Here is a 24773-nt window from a genome sequence, read left to right as displayed (position 1 = left end):
ATGTATAAACGTTCTGTACGTGAATTTTATACTTATTCTTTCAAAGTTTCTGCGACCACGAATAATATGTATTTGACACTAATATCGTCCGTTTTACAAGGTAAGGAGCATATTTGCGGGACGTTAAACTGAAATATTTCTCTCTCTCTCTCTCTCTCTTACGAGGGTGTGATTTAAATGATTACGAAAACTATCACTTTACTCAGTATGATGTTTTTATTCCGTAGCAAATACGGAAACTCAATTTAAAGAGCCGTTCAACCCCCTTAGATAATGTGTTATTGAGTTCAGAGTATCATCATTGAACACAGCGGCCCCGAAAACTATGTATTTGACACTAAGTTCGTTCATTTTAAATTATTTTTACGTGTCTCGATACCAACCCTGAAGACCCCAACTTCAACCTTCCTTAGATGGTGTACTAATGAGTTCAGAGTATCACCATTGAACACAGCGACACTGCATGAGTGTTGTGGTTTGACTTCTCTCTCTCTCTCTCTCTCGTTTTATGGATCTCGGTTGTTCGGTGATAGAGCGTTCACCTCTTGTGTATGGGGGTCACAGGCTCAAAATCCTGTTCCAACCAAATGAACTTTGTGGTGGACAAACACCGTGTACATGGAAGGTCCTAGGTTCAAAATCCTGTTCCCACCAAGTGAATTTTGTGGTGGACAAACACCGGGTACATGAATTTCCTCCCACTTTCTTCATTCCAACATTTCATTCATTTCTCATCATCACCGTCTCCATTAGCATAGCCGACATAACTGTGGGACGTAAACCATAAAGATTTCCCATTAGCCTAATCGTCATAATCGTGGGACCTAAAACGCAGATTTTATTTCATTATTTCTCTCGTTCGATCTTAGCTCGGAGGGAAAGGGGGGAGTTGTGGTGTTTCTGATCTCATTTTGATACCTTTTCATCAGGGGGTGTCGGTGGTTCAGTGGTAGAGCGTTCACCTATGATGCATGGGTCCCGGGTCGAACTCCCCAAAACGCCACGTCTTCGTCTTATTACGGAAACGTAAAGAATTTCAACTTGGTCGAAATTTTTTTATAATTTCAAAAATCAAGCCTCAATATTATTCTAGTGAATAATAATGTCACCTTGGAAAAACCAAAGGTATACAAATAAGTTATTATTGGTACAGTCAGATACTTGAGGAAGGACACAAGAAAACCCAAACCATTATATAACGAAAACATTTTTATTTTGTGGAATGGTGAAAGCAGTGATTTCCCGCATATGTCACAAAACTATTATTTCATAGTCTAGAATGCACTGGTTTCGAAGGACATGAGAAAGAAAAATAACAAATGAGAAATACATAAAAACTCCTGGTTTTCTAAACCAGGTGTTCAGTTTTCGGAGTCTCTCAATCGCACACGTACGGTTGAAGTCAACCCGTCTCGAACTCTCAAGTCGGAGACTATCGGGCAGGTGGAACAATTTGCTAATTGTCCACTGTTGTAATGCGGAAATATTGTCGTCGTTACCAACATTGATGGACCAGATCATGTAAGTTGCATATTTCATGGTTTTCCATATTTTATTCACAATTATGGTCAGGCAGTGCAAATCTAGTATATCCTCATAGCCCCAGGTTATGATAAACCCGGATTTGATTCAATTTCATTTAAATTTTATTTAATTTATTTTAATTTAATTTGATTTGATTTGATTTTGACTATTCTTTAATTTCTCTTGAGTATAATGATTATCACATTGGCTTTTTTGAAGGCTATAAGAGAGATTATCTAACTGTCTAAATGACACTAAATAGGTCTATGAATGTGCTTAGTAATTTACCCAGACATCAAATTTTATTGTAACAACCATTTGCGTAATATGGTATCGCCCTGGGTGACCCATATACATTTCGATAATTTTATCGGGTTTAGAATAGCTTTGTGAGGGTCACACCCACTCTTGTGTAACTAATATTTCTCAGAATAAAGTGAGATAGCCCAGGTGAATTACTGCTTAATTATTATGCCTACTCATAAATAACTCTTTACCCTGGTTCTACCTGCTGACAGGTTAGGTAAAATTCAAATAGGTTAAGTAACAACTTAAATGGCTAAAGTGATAGCTTAAAATAGAATCTGTGATAAATTGAATACATAATGCTTATAAGCCTATACTATTGGGGTAACCATTGGTAATATTACAGATACTATTATGACATTGTTGTGACACTTTTATCCATCACGGTAGTGGTTATACAGTACCAAATTATCCGTGATATGGGTCCCCGAAATGAATAAGAGGACTTATGATTGTGATGCCTGAACGTAATTGTGTGTAATGCATAAACCTTGTTCTTATTTTTTTGGTGTTTGGTGTTTGAACTTGTGGTTCACTGTCAGTGCAATTTGCATATTTTATTTTTTTAAATTTGGCTAGTTAACCATGGCTAATACTCGATCTAACAGTAGGTCTAATAGTGCAATACCGGTTTCTATGATCCTTCCCTCCGTCTCCTTAGATGTATTTTCCGATGGACCGTATGAAAGTTTTGACAGATTATTGGCGAATTTTAAACGTTTAGCCGAGATCAACGCGTGGACACCCGATAGGATTAAAGCTATCTTTCCCACTTGCTTAAGTGGATCGCCTTTGTATTGGTATAAGACGCAAGAACAGCCTCTACGTAACAAAGACTGGGCGGGTTTGAAAGCAGCTTTTGAGGAGCAGTTTGGGTCGTGTCAGATACCGTCACTTAATTCTTATAGATCGCGTGTTCAAGCCCCGGGTGAACCATTAACACACTACTTGTTTGAGAAGAAGTTCTTGACAGTAAATACAATCCCACCCATCATTTCTCTCAAAAGACGTTTGCGAATTTGAGGCGTTAATCAAGGAAGCAGGCAGAAAGCTGATTTTCTACTACATAAGCGCATCGCGGAACAACAAAGGGTTGTGGCATGCCACCCTCAGCTCCCAGCAGTGGCGTCGCAAGGCTCTGCCACCCCCACCGTACATCCTGCTTCTCAAATGCTTCAAGTAGATCCATATGCTGAAATAATTCAAAAGTTGGACAATTTACAACTCCAGTTTAACAAAGCTCATGTTCACTTTGCAGAGACCCCCACTCCCCGCGCACCTTCACCAGCTTCGTCCTATCGGCAGAACTACCGCAAAGATCAGGAATCCTGTAACAATTATTCTAAGTGCAGTCACCGGCACAATAAGTCCCATGAGCCCAACTCCAATAAAAACAACAAAAAGAACAAGGAATCGAATTCAGCTTCGGCTCAGGAGACCAAACCGAAGCATCAGAAGAAGAAGAAGAAGCAAAGCAATAATAATAGATTTCCTAAGGGTAACGGCAATTACCAAGCATATTATGGGCAACTTCCACCGGCATACCCTCCGTATGCCCCTCCCTATTCGTACTACGAATACACCCCACTCTCTCCAAACTCTTTCCCAATCCCACCCACTCCTTACCTTTTCCCACCCCCACCCACTTCTTACTCTTTCCCACCCCTACCCCAACCATCTCCACCATCTGCACATGGTTCCCATCCAAAAAACTGAATTTGCCTCAGGAGCCGTCAGCTCCTGAGCCACTTCCGCAACCTTCACCCCAACCGTCAGATCCCAGCAAGGCTGATTCTCTCCCGACCATCCTAACTTTACCAGTACATTCAGAAGGTCAACTATTTTACATTCAGGGCTCGATAGGGAACGTAAAGCGCCGTTTTCTGATCGATACTGGGGCAGAGTCATCCCTCTTGCCATGGACAGCTTCACCACGTAATGTAACTGTATTTCCGCTGGAAACAAAATTGTACGACGTGAGTGACAAACCGATGTCTCTTAAGTACGCAGCATACATCAAAATTAGTTTGGCAGGAAAATCATTTACGGTTTTATTTCGACTCATTCCGATTCCTAAATTTCCAATCATTTTGGCTAACAATTTTTTGAAAAGTCATAAAGCTGTAATTGAGTATCAGAATTATACACTTACATTACGTCATTTTGGCTGTCGTCCCGAAGCAGAACAGAAAACACTCGTAGGTTCTACCCAACTACCTCAAGTTCTTGCTTCTCGTGTTTCACACTAATCAGCATTTTACGTTGGTTTGTAAACAAACCACAACCGTCCCACCGCCCTCTGTTGTTTTCATTCCGCTGGACATATCGTTGGGTGTTAATTTTAGCGCTGTTCACATACATACGCCTATCAACAGAACTTAAAACGTTGTTTTATTGCTCATACTGTAACTAGCACAGACAATATAGCGGTTTCCGTTGTAAATCTGGCTTCCAAGCCTAAACGCTTTCACAAGGGAACGCCTCTGGCTATTGTGTCTGTACTACCAGACATTCCCGAGTCGTTAAATGTAAACACGGTGCGTAAGTTGTTTACACCAACAGATGATCATGCGATAGAGAAAACAAAACAACGGCTTGCTAAAATTCGTCACCTGATTGATCCTAACCAACTCAACATTAACAAAGATTTGAATACCGAACAACAACAGAAATTAAGGGATGTGCTCACAAAATATGCTAGTGTTTTTAAATGGTCTGATAAAGATTTCTCCCATATAGACGCGTATGAAGCAACTTTAGACCTCCAATCTAGAGAACCTTTTCGATCCCCGATGTTCACAATACCGCACAGGTTACGAAATTAGGCAAAACAGCGAATTCTTAAATTACTGCAGATGGGTATCATAGAATTAAGTAACTCGTCAACGAGAAATAATATTTTAGTGGTGCCCAAACCTAATTCTGAGGACCTTCTTGTTTGTTTGGATTTACGCAGACTGAACCTCGCCTGCCACCCTATTCGAGACTCTCCGGCCGACATGGCGGACGTCATCGAGAACCTTGCAGACGCTACTTATTACTGTTCTTTTGACTTAGGCCAGTCCTTTTTTTAGGTCTCCCTGGACAACAAGGACCGTCCATTTACTGCATTTTCAGTCCCTCCCTAATTTTCACACACTCGATGTACCAACTCACAGCTATGCCCATGGGGCATGTTAATAGCACGATCATGCTCCAGCGCATCTTCCATGACATTTTTGAAAATGTAGATCCCAACCATCTTACCATGTATGTGGATGATCTTTCTTTAGGCGCGAGAACGTTTGAGGAACTATTGGTCAGTCTAGAAAAAGTCGTAGCCACTGCGCAGCGTTATTGTGTTTTGTTCAATCTCAAAAAATCAATGTTTGGTGTTACAAAACTAAAGTGTCTTGGTTTCATAGTACAAGCAGGTCGTATTCAGCCTGACCCGGCTAACATTGAGGCCATTTTGAGTATCCCCAAGCCCCAAACCGTCAAACAACTACGGTCTTGGCTGGCCTCGGTGAATTTCTTTCGCACATTCTTTGCTAATATTTCCCTCAACCTAGCACCGCTCTAACAAGCTTTGAAGGAATCTCCAGAGAAATTAGTTTGGACAGACAAATGAGAGAGCGCATTCCATCAAATGCGCCATGCTCTCACTAACCCACCCCTTCTTCAGATATACTCCAGCAATGATACATTTCATGCCTTGGTGGTAGACTTCAGCCTTATAGGCGTCGGAGCCGGTTTGTTGCAAAAACGCTCATCTGATGTCGACTTGCACCCTGTGCAGTTTGCATCATCTCGTCATCCTCCACGGAAGACACCCTCACCTATATATGAGCTGGAACTCTATGCAGTCTATTTCGGGCTTAAGAAATTCTAAAAATATCTAATTGGCCAGGAATCTGCCATTTACACGGATTCACTAGCGGTAACAGCTATGAAAACTTCGAATCACCTTAGCCCCAAATTGCTGAGGTGGCGAGATTTTTTCAGCCCATTTACTTTTACCATCAAACATTTGAGCGGAAGTAAGAACGGATTGGCTGACACATTGAGTAGAAACCCACTTCCGGTTTCGCAGGAAACAATAGCAGAAGACCAAGAGACCCCTCATGAGTACCAGATGTTGGCCCTAGATAAAAGAGTTGATGTAGGTGAACTACAGCGTCAGGATTCCTTTCTGGGTAAAACAATACGGACGTTACAATCTGAAGATACCTCCCATCGCCAATACAAGCAATGGAAAAAGCAGTTTCCTATTTCAAATGGTATCTTGTATAGAAAAATTATGGCTATACCTAACGACAGACGAGTACTCTGTGTCCCTAACAGACTACGGGATTCGATCTTTGCAGAGTTACACACGCATTCACTGACTCACCCTGGGTTTACCAAATTACATCTGCTAATGGAATCGAAGTATTACTTCCCGCAGATGAAGCAATGGCTATACCGAAAATTAGCCACGTGTCACGAATGCTCCTTATTTAAAAGATCTTACAAACCGTCTGTCGAAACGGTGCAACAATTACCCCACGACACTAATTTCAAGTGCTTTTCCATAGACTTGGCAGGGAAGTTAATCGCTTCCGAACCAGAAAAATATCAATACTTTTATTTGGCAACAGACCATGCAAGTCGTTTCATCATCACGGCTCCTCTGAAGTCACCGACATCAGAAACTTTTATTAGTTTCTTTATGGACCATATAGTTATACCATACTCTTGTCCATCTCTCATTTTTATGGACAAACAAACTTCTCACACGTCCACAGAAACACGGCAATTTTTAGCTAGTATGGGTGTAGAAGTTCGTTATGCGCTACCCCACCATCATCAAACCCTTGGGCACGCTGAGAATCGAATTGGAGCCATCAAAAATGCATTGCGTTTACTTACCAAGGAACAACTCGCACGGTGGCCGGATTCTCTACAGCCTGCTACGTCGTGTGTGAATAAGACCCCACTCACAGAACTTCGCGTCAGCCCGTTTTCAATCTTGTACGGTATTGAACCTTCATTCATAATCGATCGTGTGCTGAATGCACCCGAACAGGAACTTAGCAACCACGAGAGGCTAACTCTTGCACGTGAAATACGGGACTACGTGTTGTACCGGAGGAACCAAATATTTGAACGACAACGCGAAAAATTGCATTCTAAGAAGCAGCCCACAGATATTCTTCCAGGATCCAAAGTAGTTGTTCGACGTCTGTATGCCAAACCCAACGATTGCAAGAGCATTCAGCAACTATTTAATGGCCCCTTTGAAATTCACAGCCGTCTAGACGGTAATTCATATATGGTAAATATGAATGGTAAACAGACCCCGATAGCAAAATCGCGTCTGAAACTGTACGTTCCGGATAAAATCCTAGTCCCGAATTCCAGACAAAGTATAGACAATATCTGTAATTACATTTATAGGTGACAGAGCAGGCATGTAGCCTCACATGTATAAATGTACCATATTCACATAAATATATATGCTCAAACTCCCGACTTTGTCTCTTGTTTTCACACATATCCTATTCTGCATCGGGATCCCGAGATTCCGCATACCCCACCTACCCATGTCTACCCCTCAACCTACGCCACTATCTAGTGCCGTATGACACTTATTTTCAAGGGAATCTATGATTGCAACAAGTGTACTTGACTGATTTCCAACGCGAGAGTTACACACATACATATGCCTCTTGTGGCAACTAGTCTCCTTTGGATGCTATGTGCCCATGGTCCCAGCTCCCCTCCTCTGGCTCACGATTGTGTGGGTCTCAGGTTACATATAAAAATATTGCCATATAAAAGGGCAATGACCACTGTGTAGCGCCAGTTCGTCCTTGCACTGCAACTGGCGGGGAACATCGCATTCTGCGAACTCTCCTACATATTACATGCACTCTCTTGTATTGAGTACTATCCAATTCCTGTATAGGTAGACAACCCTCCCACCCACCCACATGTAGGTTATTCGAAAACAGAAACGGAGCAGATGACCTCCTTCCATTCCTCGCTGGCATATAGCGGCACTTATACATAATAACTGCTTTGGCCCACGTTTAGTGTTCTACAAGCATGCGCGTGGCAGCCATACTGGTGCTCTACTACATGTGCAATGGTTTTACGTAGTTAGCATATACTGAACCAGCTCTCTATTGAGTGTTATCCACATATTTAGGTTCTAATACCGAACGCAGACATGTATAAGTGTATATATATAGCTTTTGTAGCTATCCGTTCTACGAGTAATCCTACACGGTTAAGCACACTACTGTATGCTACCCTCCCCTTTCCCCTTTAAGAGACCTCTGGCTGGACGTATATATACATGGTACATTTATTCATGCTAATGCGTGTATTAGTTATACCTTTCATACGTGATATCATTTAATTCTAGCACGATCCATTGCATTCCCATATTCAAAAAAAAAAAAAAAAAAAAAAAAAGAAAACGGAGGCGGTATGGCACAGCACCGCATACCGTCTCACTTCGACCACTGATTCTGGGTTTTCCAACATAACAAAACGGGTTTTGCTTGCTGTTTGTGAGTTAACTGTGTTCAACAACACACCACATTAGCCCCCCTGAAATTTTGAGGGCGTACACACTACATTGGCCTCCCTAAATGGTCAATTACATTTAAAGCATCTTCGCTGATACTAGTTAATAGTTACACTGCTATATGCTCGCTACAAGCAGCATCTCAGCACTCCCTATGCAAAGTTACTACATGTGAATAAATTTTCTATGTACCATAATGTGATTTTGTATCGTTTACTTGAAATTGTGAGGCGAACAATGCGTAATCGCATCAACTAACATACGGTTACACGGCAAATTCGTTCGGTTGACTCACAGGAGGTCGGCGTCAACCCCCCAAGCAAAACATACTGTAATGTTAGGCATATCTATGTTCAGACAATCGGAATGAAAACATATACTTTTAATTTGGCTAATTACATACACAATTTCTGCGTAATTCACAAGTTTGTTTAGGTACCAAATGCATTCCTCTATGTAAGAAGAAGAAAGATTTAGATAGAACTCAACATAGGCTGAGTTTCCAAAAAAAAAAAAAAAAAAAAAGAATCCGAGGGAAAGATACAACATAGGTTGTATGTAGCCCCTCACCCAATCCCACCCATTTCTTATAGCTTTCTTAAATAATAAAAAAAGAAGAGATAGACTAGAAATCACACAAACAGGTAGTGCAATACGTAAGCTCATTCCTTTTGCAATGAACTTACTGCCTTGTTTTTCGCCTACTGAATGCATTTGTTCCAGGTTTTCTCAGGAAACCAGTTCCAATTACAGAAACAAAATATACATATCTTCGCGCCGCGCCTACCAAACTTTGACAAAATTATAGCAACTTCCTACTTACCAAGCGGCAGTCTCAACTTTCACAGACCACTGTTCTTCGTATCCATTTAATCACCACTAATGGCCCACCCCTTTAACTTTGCATAGCGTGGAAAAACTTTCACCCAGGGTTTCCTACCCTTCCCCTAATCATTTACTATCACATCCCGCAGCCTCACAATACAAGTGTCGCTGCACGCGTCAGTGACTCATGCATCAGTGGGTTGGCTACTCTGCAAGATCACGCAGATGGAATTTCTCCTTCCATTTCCACAGGTCAATGCCTACCTTTGTAACTAAAATTAGGTGCTTTGACTTGCTTGTAATTCTCAGAGTTCAAACCTTGGAAATATGCAATGAAATACACACGAAACTTAAATTACATTATATTAACATATCCAAATTACCAGACTGCCTGTAAGATGAGTTTTTTCTCTCTCTTCCAGGTGGTTCTGCTACTTTTGGGAAATCTGCTTACAACTATCAGTGCAGTGGGTACTATAGGATGTGTTCTTTTTGTGATTCTACTCATTTGTGGGTGTCGCTATGGATGTCTCAGGCGACGTTCAAGATTTTATAAATCCAACATTACATCACAATTTTCACATCCCCCTCAGAATGCTCATTCCACACACAACAACGTGGAAGCCCAACTTCTGTTAGCACGTTTGGAAGGTCCGATCACTTCAACACCTTCGCTACATGCTCCTGTACCTGACTCCCTGACGACCCCACCACGACCTGAGTCTCCACCTTTAGAATGCTTAGTTAGTCCCTTATACTTTATGGAAAATAGATTATAATTAATCTCTGGAATTAGGTGGTGGTGGTATTTTCTATTCTTCCTATACTAAAAAAAATCTACGCTATCTCTTATTTCCAATCCCACACTCGTTTAAGCCTACTGATCTTTTATTTCCCTTTCCTTTCATATTCCGCTGATTGTACTAACGTTTCATTCTTCCAGCGAATTGCACTGAAAGGGAATTGCAAGTGCATATTGGATGCATACCATTCTATACAGGCTAAGGTTTGTGCGTATTGGAAAACGATTGGAATATACAACAACCCCATGTATACCTATGTACCCATGTATTTTCTTTATTTAGTTTAGTTGTTGTTTATTTATATTAAGCTATATATATATATATTTGGTTCTATGCTTGTGTTTATCTTATTCCATGTATGTAATCTCAATACAACACAAACGGGTTTTAATAACTACTTGCCTGCCATAAAACATCAGACTATCTATCTTTCAAATAATGTTTAAGTATAATTAATATGCAACATTTAACGTTTCTTACCTTTCTGGATCCAATCGATATATTTAATAATAGGCTGTTCGTCCCTTCTTGGACAAGTTTCAATGTGTATTAGTTTATGTACCAAAGGTATTTTTATAACTATGTATACACTTACAACCATATGCCTAATTAGCCACTCTTGGTACCAATGGCTAATAAATGTTATTCTTCCTTCCTATGTCCCTGACCCAAGCATTCTAGGCATGGAACTGACGTTGCGTCCCAGTATATAGAACCTGAGCTTTGTGTTTTGCGAGTTTTCACAACATCCAGTGTTTTTCCAGTGCTCTCTTCTCATCTTGGTGAACTCATTATACTGGGTGACCATCAAACTGTGATCGAAATTGATGATCTTGAGCATCCATTCCAGGATTGCTCAGTATTTGTTTTTCAAGTGGGGGAATATTACGGAAACATAAAGAACTTCAACTTGGTCGAAATTTTTTATAATTTCAAAAATAAAGCCTCAATATTATTCTAGTGAATAATAATGTCACCTTGGAAAAACCAAAGGTATACAAATAAGTTATTATTGGTACAGTCAGATACTTGAGGAAGGACACAAGAAAACCCAAATCATTATATAACGAAAGCATTTTTGTTTTGTGGAAAGGTGAAAGCAGTGATTTCCCGCATACGTCACAAATTTATTATTTCATAGTCTAGAAAGCACTGGTTTCGAAGGACATGAGAAAGAAAAATAACAAATGAGAAATACATAAAAACTCCTGGTTTTCTAAACCAGGTGTTCAGTTTTCGGAGTCTCTCAATCGCACACGTACGGTTGAAGTCAATCCGTCTCGAACTCTCAAGTCGGAGATTATCGGGCAGGTGGAACAATTTGCTAATTGTCCACTGTTGTAACGCGGAAATATTGTCTTCGTTACTAACATTGATTGACACTTGTTTATCTTGAGTTTACTAAAATGGCTTTGCCGCGGAAATAAAGCAAGAACCCCATATACTAGAGACCCCTTTACCACTGAGACTTTATGCAATCATTAAGTTTACCGTCAGAGAATTATTTCTGTTAAACTAGTTTATATGGTAATATTTCCTCTGTGGTAATATTTCGTGGTAATATTTCCTCTATGATAAATAAAATAGTGGAATAAGGAAGCGGGAGGAAACGGGGGAACTTCAAGAAGACTCACGGACTTGATGCTGTTTAGTACAGTTTTATAGAAACCACTTCTTTGCTGTAAGAACACTAAAAATGTTTTGGCCAGGGTTTGCATGAGAAACTCCACCACCAGAGGAATGTGCTCTACCACTGACCTACCTTGAACCATTATTAATTATATTAATTGGGTTGCGTGCAACACGATTTGGGACAGAATTTTTGTAAGTAGATTTGAGTTAAGTTGATATGATTTTGAGTTTTACATGTCTTGTAGCAGCGAGGCTATATGAAACGTGGACCTACCGATTAACGTGGAATACGAACCATATAGCTCCGCCTTGAACCGAATTGGAAACCTTACATACACTATTGAAAATGAAAATTAGGACCACATTTATTAAAGGGAAGCACGATGTTTTCAAATAATTAATACTCTTATAATTCTGTTGCTCGTATTCCTTCTACAAGAAGAGTACGAACTAAAATTGTGGCATATGATAAAATACATAAACAGAGTTTCTTAAGACTGGCCAGACTGAAACAGTTGGTACATCAAATGAATTTTTTCAGTTTAAGGTCCCCCGAGTATGTCTTGTAGACTAGGTTTTAATTATTCATAAAATGTAAAGGAAATGAAAGTCGAATTCTGGAATAAGTAAGACGTTCGTACGGTAAATGCAATACATTGTCTGTTATGAAATTGTTTAAAAATACATACTTGGTCAGGGACGACCCTCTTGGAACATAAATAAATGCCTTACTTTAAAGAACTATAGTTACGCGTATACTAATTATATAATGAGAAAAAAATACTCACAGAATCTATAAAAATCTACTGTCAGACTCTACGGTCGTTTTAATGCACTGTGAAGGACAAGGTTTTTCTCTCATGGAGTAACAAGAAAGAGGGAATTGTATTTTTTTTAAATGTTGTTTGCAACCCATACCGTTATTGCTATGAGGGTTATCGACCATCGAATTTCAGAGAAAAATGGTTTTACAGTCTTTTTAGAGGAACCTTTTTTATTATTGTATGGAATTTGAGAAAGTAGGCCTGTTTTTTTCAATATTATTAGTTGGTTATTAACCGTGTCTACAATATAATGTTTTTAAAGTTTAATTGAAAACAAGCATTAGGAAAACGTAAATTACGTAGAATAGACAGAAAATATAGTTTTTTAGCTACGAACTGAAATCAGTGCCGAGCTCTTCACACATTAGATGAATTGATATTTCATATTTGGACTGATCGGAAAACAAATGGTGAATTATTAAATCATGTTTTATATACAAACTTTTGAACGCATTTATAAAAAATTATCGAGTTAATAGCCTTTTCAATACTAGGCTATATGAGACATGAACCTCAAGTGAAATGTAGCTTTTCGTCGTGAACCACGCCAGGATTTTTATGCTAAAGACAAGTACATTATTTGATTATTAAAAGAAATGTTTTTACGTTTTTTGTGCAACAACTACGCTATATGAGACGGGGACCTCAAGTGAAATGTAACTTTTTGCCGTGAACCACGCTAGGAATTTTATGCTAAAGACAAGTGCATTATTTGATTATTAAAAATTGTTTTTACGGTTTTTGTGCAATAACTATGCTATATGAGACGGGGACCTAGTAATTAAAAGGTAATTTGAACCACATGATCTTATGCGGAGAATTGAACCCCGCTCTCCTACGGTAAAGGGGTGCACGATAAGTGACAAGTTACGAGTAAATTATATGAAATGTAGTGTTTTAGAGAGGATTAAGATCGAGTTTTGAATTATTATTATAGGTCGGATTTACATTTATTTATTTTGACACGTTTGAGTAATATTGTCCTTCAGTGAGCGTACTATTTGTGGAAAGATACAAAGTGGTAGTTGTTTGTGTGTATGCTGGCCAACATTTGAGCATTTATTTGTTGTGAATGAAAGAAATCTTTACATTATTATTATTATATGTGGAAATGGTAGATGTTAGACCCTGTATGTGATTACTAGCTTGTTCGAACAAAATAAATCATAATATTTAGTGAATTTATCAGAAAGACTAAAGAATTATTTATGGTAGATTAATCGAGTTTTCTTTCTATATTTGGTTTTCCTGTTGGTGTTTTTTTTTCATATATTGACAGAATAATTTAATTAGATTGTTGAACAAAACGGTACTTATTAGTTTAAGAAAACTTTAAAGAATATTATTTCACACTTTTCTAAAATAGAAGTGATTGCGAATCAGATTTGAATTACATGTTGTTTTATAATATGGTATCGTAGCCTTAATTTGAATGATTTACGTATTATTCATAAGTAATTATAGTAGATTTTTTTAATGAACACTTTTAGTAATGTTATTGGGGGGAAAATGAAATCTTTAGTTCCCACGATTATATTAGATCAAATTATAATGAAAGTAGAAAAAAATTCACCCGAGAAAATGTAGAAGCATGATGTTTGTGGAAGATCTAAACTGTTATGTTTCTTATGAAACTGACAACATAAATGAAATAACCCCTACATCAGAAATCACGGCTTTACCATTGATTTTTCGCAGAAAAATGTATATATATATCATTACATGTGGGTATAGAAAAGAATTCCGAAATTAGGATATAGAGTTTGACATCTAAACTTATTGTTACCCTTGAGGGATGACATCTCTTAGAGAGACAACAATCCGTGATATGAAAGATTTTTTTTTGCATAATCCCTACAAGTTAGGCAACCCAATATGTTCCAGTGTACTGCTGGATTATCTAATCTGAAGGATAACTTCGAGTAGATAGAAATCATTTGAATTCAGTAAAAATTTAGTTTATTATCTGAATATTCTAAGCTATGGTAAACACTTAAAAGTAATCTGTGCGATAAGGAAGAATTGTTGTTTTTCGTAACGAAATAATTTGATTGTACCGTCCAACTGACTCGTTCATTTTGTTAAGGTATGAATCTATGTGAATTAAGTCATATTTTATTCCAAAGACCGCTAGAAATTATACTTGAGTTGTTTGAAGGCAGCGGTCCGTACGTTAATCGGTTAGACATAAAATAACTTTATATTAGAAAACCGATACATGAAATTTAAATTACTTAGACTTTTAATTTTGTAGAATTGAAGTTTAGTGTTGAAATTATAGACGTTGGTGGTCCAGATAGTTGGGATGAAGTGGAAAGTCCTTTCTTCAGTAAAGGAACCCTTTTAAATTGGCTTGTCACCTGTCAACCAGTTTGTTAACGACCATGCTACCTGAGGTTAGGGAAGATCGACCCTTCTTTACCAGAGTTTGAATTCATTAAAGGGAGAATAATATCTTTGCCTGAGGTGAGTCTTCCTTTCTGGTTTTCCAGGTAGGCTTCAAACAAGATTTCTTTAACATATTTTGCATAAATTAGTTTATTTTATAAAAATTAGATTAATGAATTAATTATTCATGAATATTGATTAATTGGTAATGAAAAGGTTAGAAAGAATGATTTTTTCGTGTTTAACGTTTATATTAGAGGTATATTGTGATATGTACAGTATAGAGTAGTACATATTGTACATTAATGTATCGGATATTGTGGGAGGACTTTTTATTTTAGTTTGCATATTAATTTTAAAACTTGTAGTTTTAATTTTGCTTCTGCATTTTTTGTTTTCCCTTTTAAATTTTTGTTTCGTAATTTGTATTTTTAATTTTCTTTTTCCGTATGGATTGCAACATTGTGTTTTTAAATTTTTGTTTCTGCATTTTTTTCAGTTTTGCATTTTTATTTCTTAAGTTGTAAATTTTATTTTGTTTCGGAATTTGAAATGTAACGTTGCGTTTTAAAACTTTACTTCCGCATTTTTTATTCTTTAGTTTTACATTTCTAATATTAAAAGTTCTACTTTTAATTTTCTTTTTGCAATTTGGATTGCAACATTGTGTTTTAAGTTTTCTTTCTGTATTTTTTATTTTTAGTTTTGCATGTTTTAATTTTTATAGTTGTACTTTTAATATTTTTTTTTGCATTTTGGATTGCAACATTGTGTTTTAAGGTTTATTTCTGTATTTTTATTTTCAGTTTTGTATTTTTATTTCTTGTAGTTTTAATTTTGTTTCCATATTTTTATTTCCAGTTTTACACTTCTAATATTAAACGTTGTACTTTTAATTTTCTTTGCAATTTGGATTGCAACATTGTGTTTCTAAATTTTTGTTTCTGTATTTTTTATTTTCAGTTTTAGATTTTTATTTCTTAACTTGTAGTTTTAATTTTGTTTCTGCATTTTTATTTTTTTACTTTCTGCATTTTTATTTTTAGTTTCTGCATTTTGAATTTCAATATTGTGTCTTAAAAATGTTGTTTCTGCATTTCCTATTTTCACTTTTCCTTTTTTGTTTCGGAACTTGTACTTTTAATTTTTTTTGCGTTTTGGAATTCTACACTGTTTTTCAATTTTGTTTTTGCATTTTTTATTTTGAGTTCTATATTTTTATTTCTTAACTTCTCCTTTTTATTTTAAGTTTGTACATTCGATTGCAACACTGACTTAAATTTTACTCTTCCATTTAACAACCAAAGAGTTTCATGTAATGAATTTTTAAATTCACCCTACGAGTGTTGTGTTAAAGAAATAACTTTCTTATGTTCAAACTTATGTTTTGTCAATTAGTATGTCGAATTATTTTACACTTTGCAACTGTGTTACTTTGAGTTTCTATCGGAAACGCTTTATTGTAGGTTCACTCTGAACGAGTGTTAAGAAGAATAATTTTCTTATGTTTCAACTTGTTTGTCAATTTTAGTATTTCTGATTATTTAACAGTTTGCAGTTTTAGTATTTTCGGAACAATTTTAATAGCGAGTTCTTAATACGTTCACAGCGTAGCTGTTGTGAATTTGCAAAGCAATTATTTGTAGGATCACACATTTTAGTATTTTCGAAAGAGTTTCTCTGAGCTTCCATAAGAAGCGATCCGTAAAATAATTAATATTTCGTAATATTTTTACAACGAGCTTTTACTATTTCAGAATTTAATTATTCGGAGTTTTCGTAGAAAACGAATCTGTTAATAATACGAGAGGTTAAAAGATACAAACCAACTAAAATTGTTCGAAGTATTACAACACATTGTGTAACGTTGCGGAATGCTTATGAAATTAGTTTCTGTTTATTACAATATAATATAATTAACACATTTCGTAATATTACTGTTACTTATTTAAAATATTTTCACGTATTTTTCAAACATTTGAGTACGAGACTTCAACTAAATGTTTCTGTGTACGAGATTAAATTTTGAAAAGTAAAAATTTCGCGCAACAATGCACACCGCACCCTCAAAAACTATTTGGTCTAGGAATTAATTCGTGCGGGTGGACAAGAGATGGCGCAACGAACGGAGCGTCCCACAGTTCCGTGTATCCACACATGTGTTGCAAACCCCTGTCATCGCGTATCGTTCGTAGTATAGGGCAGTGGATTAAAGCGTCAACAACACCAGTTTGTAGTTAAGTGAACATGGCGCAATTTGTGCCTGATAAAGTGTTTTTGCGGGGTGTCCTGCTGCATTACTTTAACATACAGAAAAGTGCGACTGAAAGTCATCGTATTTTGGTGGAAGTGTATGGTGACCATGCTCTAGCTGAGCGAACGTGTCAGAAGTGGTTTGCACGGTTTAGAAGTGGTGATTTCGGCTTGGCAGACCAAGAGCGAGCTGGACAGCCAAAAAAATTTCAAGACGAAGAATTGACAGCATTGCTCGAGCAGGATTCGTGTCAAACGCAGGAACAACTTGCAGCAGCATTAGGCGTTGATCAAACAACAGTCTCCAAACGCTTGAAAGCCATGGGAATGATTCAAAAGATGTCACATTGGGTTCCACATGAATTGAAAGACAGAGACGTTGAAAGACGAAAAACCATTTGCGAATTGCTGCTTCAACGACAGAGCAGAAAGGGGTTTCTGCATCGAATTATTACGGGTGATGAGAAGTGGATCCATTACGAGAACCCTAAATGAAAAAAGGCCTGGGTGAAACCAGGTGAACCAGGTCCATCACAACCAAAACGAGATATTCACTGTGCAAAGGTTATGCTGTGCATATGGTGGGATATGAAAGGTGTGGTGTACTATGAGCTGCTGCAACCGGGTGAAACTATGAATGGAGAACGTTATCGACGACAATTAATGCGTTTGAAGCAAGCTCTGGCCAGAACACGACCAGAATGGGAGAACAGACATGATAAACTTATTGTTCAACATGATAACGCTCGCCCACATGTCGCAAAACCGGTCAAAACCTATTTAGAAAATGTCGGATGGGAAGTTTTACCCCACCCGCCATATTCACCAGACGTTGCTCCTTCGGACTACTACTTGTTCGATTGCATGAACAACGATTTGATTGGACAGCGGTTTACTTCTTCAGAAGATATCGAAACATGGGTCTCTGACTGGATCGTTTCCAAGGATGAGGACTTCTTTCGCCACGGAATCCGTACATTGCCTGACAGATGGACGAAAGTGGTGGCTAGCGATGGACAATATTTTTCTTAAGGTATTTATGTATTATGTGTTTGTACTACAGCATCAATGTGTGCGTACCAACCGCACGAATTAATTCCTAGACCAAATAGTAGTGTTAAAGTGAAGCCGTTTATCGTTATTCTCTGTGTGTTGTTACTCCAATTAAATTTAAAGACAATAATTTCGTTACGAAGTTACAATTATTGCAAAGTACACGTACATCTAACAATAAACTTTCAAGTATACCTTTGCTGATCTTTAAAGTTACAAGTCTTTGGAAGTTTCATTTACCAAAACGTGTAGAGGAATTGTCGATAAACTCTTATGTTCATCTTCGGTAAAGTTCGGCAATCTTCGGAAACCATCGTGTGGAATTGTATAAAATTCTTGGAATTTCCAATTATCTGTGTTCATAATAAGAAAGTACATTGTTTGTAATTCAGTATTGAAGAATCATTGAAAAAGTGAACACGTTTCCCGGTTGTACGCTGCGTGCTGTAATTAGCCTAAAGACAATTTCATTACGGCAAATTGTAAATTACAATTATCAGAAAGTAGTGAAGGGCTAACCGATAAACTTTGAACTATATCTTCGGTGAACTAAAAAAATATAGTTAGTGGCAAGTGCTAGTGCATCTATGCTAAAATGAAAAAAGTTACCGGAAGTTTTATTATTATAGTTAACGGCAAGTATTAGTGCAATTGCCGATAAACTTTGAAGTGTATTGACGGTAAACTTACAACTGAATCTTTCGTGAACTGAAAAAGATACGAGACATTGTGTTTTATAGTTACTGGTAAGTGTGAAAGGATTCCTAAAAGTATATCTTCGGTGAAAACATTCTGGATCGTATCATAAAAGTCTAGCTACGGAACCTTTTCATTTGAAAAACTACGAAAAGAATTATCGAAACTTCTCTGTCCACGGTAAATAACACTATTAATTTATTTATAGTACACCGTCGTGTAAAATATTTACTGTTTCAAGAAACAATAATTGAAACGGCGATTACATATTTTGTACAACAGTAATACAATGGAAGGACGCTCTGTGATCTGCACCATGTTGTCAGCACCATAAACGCGCAGATACGAAAATCCAAACGAAGCTTTATTTACGTGGGAAGTGTTGACACAATGCCATGCTACGGGTGCGAGGGTAAGCAATGAAGCTTATTCCAAGCTATTGAAAGCGTTGTTTATGCATTTTTGAAATCAGGTTCTTCATTAGGTGAATGAATAATTAGTGACCTTCTTTGGGTTTGAGGTTCCCTTGGTTATGTATTAAAATAATTTCCCATGGCTATGTATTAAAATGAAATGAAATCTGGTAGTTTAACATTCCACAATTATACCGGCTAGGCTAAAGGAGACGGTGATGGTTTTATGTAACCTCATTTTTTAAACAAAAAACTCTTGAAAAAAGTATTTGAAGAAAGTGGGAGGAGGAAATGGGAGAACTCCAAGAAAACTTACGGACACGATATTGTCCGCCACAATCTTATTTGGCCAAGGATCGATCCCATCTAAGGTGAAGCACCTAAGGTGAAGTGTGGTTAAACAACTAGTTTGAAATATGTATTCGTGGAAACGGAGGGAAGAAAAGTAGGGTATAAGTTGTATGTTAAGTCTCATTCTAACATTTAATTGATGAAAACGTAGCTTGGTTTTGAACTTGTGACCACTTGCACGTAAGGTGAAAACGATCTTATTTTATTTGACATACTAGACAACATACTAGATATCTATTTGACATAGCATTTGCGTGGTATGGCTAAGGAAAACTTTAGTTAAGATAGTCTATGTAGTGGTAGTGGTGCTGTTTGGAGTTTAGCGTTCTGTTCACCATCAAGGCAATTTTTGTAGTCCTTATACAGGAAACTGTTAGACTTTGAAATTTTTTAAAAGCTTCCACCGAGATATGAGTTTCCACCGGGAATCGAACCTTCTTATTTGACTTTTATTATTAACAGATTCGCTTGCCGTATGGAGCTCAGAACAATTTTATTTGTGATGGAATGAAGAAGTCGCTGTTAAATTATTTGTTCTCTCGCGTATTATTTATTTTTATTGGATCATTTGCTTTTGCAAATTCAGAACAGTATGTGTGAATATAGTAAGAGCTACTTGTTAAAAAGTGGAAAGTTATATTAGAAAATGTATCGTACAAATAAAATATTAAATGCCAAAAACGCGTACATTAACCGATTAGCAAGGAAGAAGTTCTATTATTATTACTTTTAGTAGTGAGGCTGTTTGAGACGTGGACCTAAAGTGGAATCTAAGCTTTTGCCGCAAACTGGGCTAGGTTTCTTATGCTAAAAGCACGTATGCTAACCGCTTAGCTACGGAAGAACTCTGATGGTGTTTGGAATTATCTTGATGCTCTACCGTTTAACTTATATTGCTCATTTCAGTTTAATGTGTCAGTGCTTGTGTTCTTTAAGCTAAGAGAGATGGATAATGCGGACAAATTAATACCATTCAAAACAAGATGCACAAGAGATGTACACTTTATCACTGAGCCATTGCAGTCTACAAAAAGTTTGAATTCAATAAACTTCATGTTTTTTTGCGAAACATGTCCCTATCTTTCTCTACAAAAATGATAGTTTTTACTGTAATTTTTATGATTCAAAACAATTTTAACGAAGAGTATGATATGCATACGAAGCCTTAAAAATAATACGAGAGAATAAAAAATAGAAATTGAATTCCTCAAAGCAATATTAAGCTATGGCTAACCTGGTGATAGATTTGTCAACAATTCTTTGGAAAACTATTAGGATCAATTCCAATTTTTTTCTATCCATTCTTTTTTGAACACTAAATAAGTGTTAAGTAAGCACTTCAAAAGTTACACGTGATATACATTGTACGTCATATAGCTAAAGCTATTAAATACCAACAAGATGAATGGTCTCAAGAACTTGAAGTCAGAAACTATACTTGAACTATACTAGTCTTTGTTTCTAACAGGTATGAATAACTCCTCTTAAGACAAGTGGATGAATAAAATGAAGAAAGACATGACTGTAGGGGATCGAATCAGAAACCATCACCTCAGAGATGTGTAAGCTTTACATATAGATATAAAGGTATTTGAATAAGTACTTGTTCTTTGAATGTACAACATATATGTTCGAGAAAACAGATAAATAGGAGATATACTTCACTTTACCCGCAAAAATAGATTCCAATTTCATGAAACAATTATTCAGCCATAAGAAGAAGGGGCTGGAGGGCGATGTTGGAAACTTTATAATTTGGACAGTTTACTAAAATATTGTTAGAAATTAGATTTTTCTTTCTTTCTTTGGCTTATCAACATTTAAGGATATGCTAGCTATGAAGGTCTCAGTATCTATCTATCGATAAAAAGTGTACTGTGCTGCGATCGATATTAGCATTCCGAAATTTATCGAATGAACATGAGAATTTATATATGTTTGCAACAAAGGAAAAATAGTTGGTTTACACACCAGCTGTAACGTATATTTTCAACCTACAGCATGTAATGCCAATGAACATTGTTTTGATTCTTAACACTTAACGAGTTTTTGTTACCATCTGATCTTGCCTATTGCGTTTGAACAGTGTTGTTTTTAGGTATTGTTCGTTGTGGTTATCTGTGTACATACTTTCTGTGATAGTGGAACAGCTATTGCCTCTTGATGACAACTGCTGAATTTTACGCGGGAAATAGTGTGTGAATATATATTGTTTTGCAAGCAATTCCAAAAGCAGACAAAAAAGGGAGTGAACTGCTAAGGTTTAAATGTAAGATGCTCAAAGTTAGAAAATGACTACTAGAATGGCATGAGCGTGCTCAAAGTAGGAAACTCAGCATTAGAGAGACCTTAGTATTGTCAAAATTAAGAAAATGATGTATAGGTGCAGCTTAGGAAAATCAAAGTGGGAAAATGGCAAATGCAAAGACCTAAGTATAAAAGAATCTAGTACATAAGAATTAGAAAAGGCCTCTCCTTTAACTTTTAAACGTTTTATACTACACTATATGTGGGATACTCTTTATTAAAACGAAAACAAATTAAAATATAATATTACTGATTCAGCATGTAATGTGAATTCATCCTGTGAGCACGTATACATTGAAAAAGTAATTGGGTGAATACAGTGAACAGTTTTTCAAATAAGCGAAAGCAAAAATGTGAGCATTCTGTTGCAAAAATGTTTCATTGAACTTAGAATACTAATCTTAATCTAAACATAAGAATACAAGTAGACTCCATAATCATAAAAGAATGTAACCTACTGGTAACACAAAATAGAAACTGGGAGTTTCAGGGTCATTTACCGAAGGACCACACAGATGTTATCGAAACTATTGCGCTATTGTTTCTTTGTATGCTTTGGCAGAAACTTCTTTGGATATCAAAGTCCGCTAACTTTTGTTACTTGTGGGCACGTTAATTGACCAAATCCGATGCCATATTGTTCCAATTTCGTGGGGGCGCGGTGGCTCAGTGGTAGAGCGTTCACCTCTGGTGCTTGGGGTTCCGGGTTCGATCCCAGCCCCCGCCAAGTGAACTTTGTGGTGGACAAACACCGTGTGCGTGGGTTTTCTCGGGATTCTCCCGTTTCCTCCCACTTTCTTCATTCCACCATTTCATTCATTACTCATCATCACCGTCTCCTTTAGCCTAACCGGCATAACCGTGGGACGTAAAACTCAAAGATTTCATTTCATTTCATTTCTAAACTAGTAAATATAAAAATAGATTTAATTTTGAAAGCATAATATAATAAAATTTTCGAAAATTTCACTTTTACCCAAATTTTCCGGTTTTTTTTCAAGTTAGGGAAAACCGTAAAAAACTGTTTTTTTAAACCCAAAATTTCCGTTTTTTCCCAGGCCTTCACAACACTAGTCTGAACACACAGTGCGCCGAACACTCCTAACAATGGGCCTCCGCAGCCGACGACCCATTCATGTGCGAATGTTAACACCACGATATCGGCAACTACGACTAAAATGAATACGTGACCATCGCCACTGGACCTTGGTATAGTGGCAGACCGTTGCATTGTCTGATGAACCCGATAACTTCTTCATCATGACGATGGGAGGGTGCGAATCCGTCGTGTTCCAAGGGAACAGTTCCTTGATACACGTACTGCGGGACGGAGACAAGCTGGCTGTGGCTTAATTATTATCTGTTGAACATTCACATGAACATCCATGTGTCTAATGGAGCTCAAGCAAGGCACCATGACGGCCGAGGCGTATAGCACACTGGTTCCAGACTACGCACACCCCTTCATGACGACCATGTTTCCCAACGGTAATAGCATTTTTCGACAAGATAACGCACTATGTCACAAGGCCAGGAGTGTAATGGGGTGGTTTGAGGAGCGCAGAAGCGAGTTCCAAATGATGTTCTGGCCCCCAACTCGCCGGATCTAAACCCAATCGAACATATCTGGGATGTGATTGAACGTGACGTCAGGGCGCATCACCCCCCTCCCCGGAATTTACGGGAATTAGGTGACCTGTGTGTGCATATGTGGTGTCAACTCTCTCCAGCAACCTACCAAGGATCATTGCGTGCATGCCAAGACATGTCACCGTTGTTATCCGTGGCAAAGGTCGACATACTCCGAATTAGGTAGGTAGTCATAATGGTCTGGCTGATGTGTGCGTATATTTTAACTCGTATATTTTGTCTCGACTCGAATTTCGAGACGTCTCGACTCGAATTCGAGTCGAGTCGAGACAGAGACTATCGAGTCGAGACACGAGTCGAGACAGAAACATATTTTCGAGTCGAGACAACATTTTCTCGAGACGAGTCGAGACAGGCTTAAATCTCAACTTGACTCGTCTCGTGCGCATCCCTAGTTAAAATCCATTTCCATTTTCCGCAAGGAGCTATAGGCTTATATCGCTCTTTTGTATTTTTTTCTTTCTTTATGACCCGAGGATTCTAAAGGTGGCTCTACTTTCGAGTTTCGGGCCTGCTTAAAATTCTGAAAATTGTGCCTAAGCAATTTTCAGTTTTGATCATCTATATTTTCTCCGTATTTATTCGGTGTAAGGACTTCAAACTTGTTCTGTTGGACTTTGCTTATCAAAATGTTTCTAAATCTGCCTTACTCCCCCAAAATCAGAAATTGAAAACGGGGTGGGCGCGGCTGCCCTCCGGCCCGCACTGACACCCATGTTTAACGGCTGTCATATGAAACTAGCCCACGTCCTTTCACGTTGTTTTAGTTTCATTTATTTCGTACTCTTGACTCCGACGATTTTACGTTTCGAAGTAACATTCATTTGCTGAGCAAAACTGAACATTAATGAAATGGACTTGGATCCTTTGTGCTCTGAATGTCCCAAATATTGTTTTTCTTCAGAGCAATTATTAATTTAAACATCAACCAATACACAGGTTGCAGAAAATGTTCTAAAGTTAGCACAACATGAAGTGTGGTTTAAACATCACTTTTCGAAAATTTATTATTTTAAAATCAGTGTATTGCATCAGTATTCCGAAATAGCAATAAAATTTCTGCAACTAAAACCCACCCACCTTCAGGTGATCAAATGAGAAAAAATTATGAACATGTGTGTACAATTCCAATAACAATACAACTATTTGAGCCAAATACCGTAAAAATGCTATATTAAATCCAATGGTCATT

This window comes from Thermobia domestica, chromosome 6 (assembly GCF_964235325.1).
Source record: "Thermobia domestica chromosome 6, izTheDome1.hap1.1, whole genome shotgun sequence".
Classification (NCBI taxonomy): Eukaryota; Metazoa; Arthropoda; class Insecta; order Zygentoma; family Lepismatidae; genus Thermobia; species Thermobia domestica.
The sequence above is the reverse complement of the archived record's forward strand: the minus strand, read 5'-3'. Positions refer to the sequence as shown.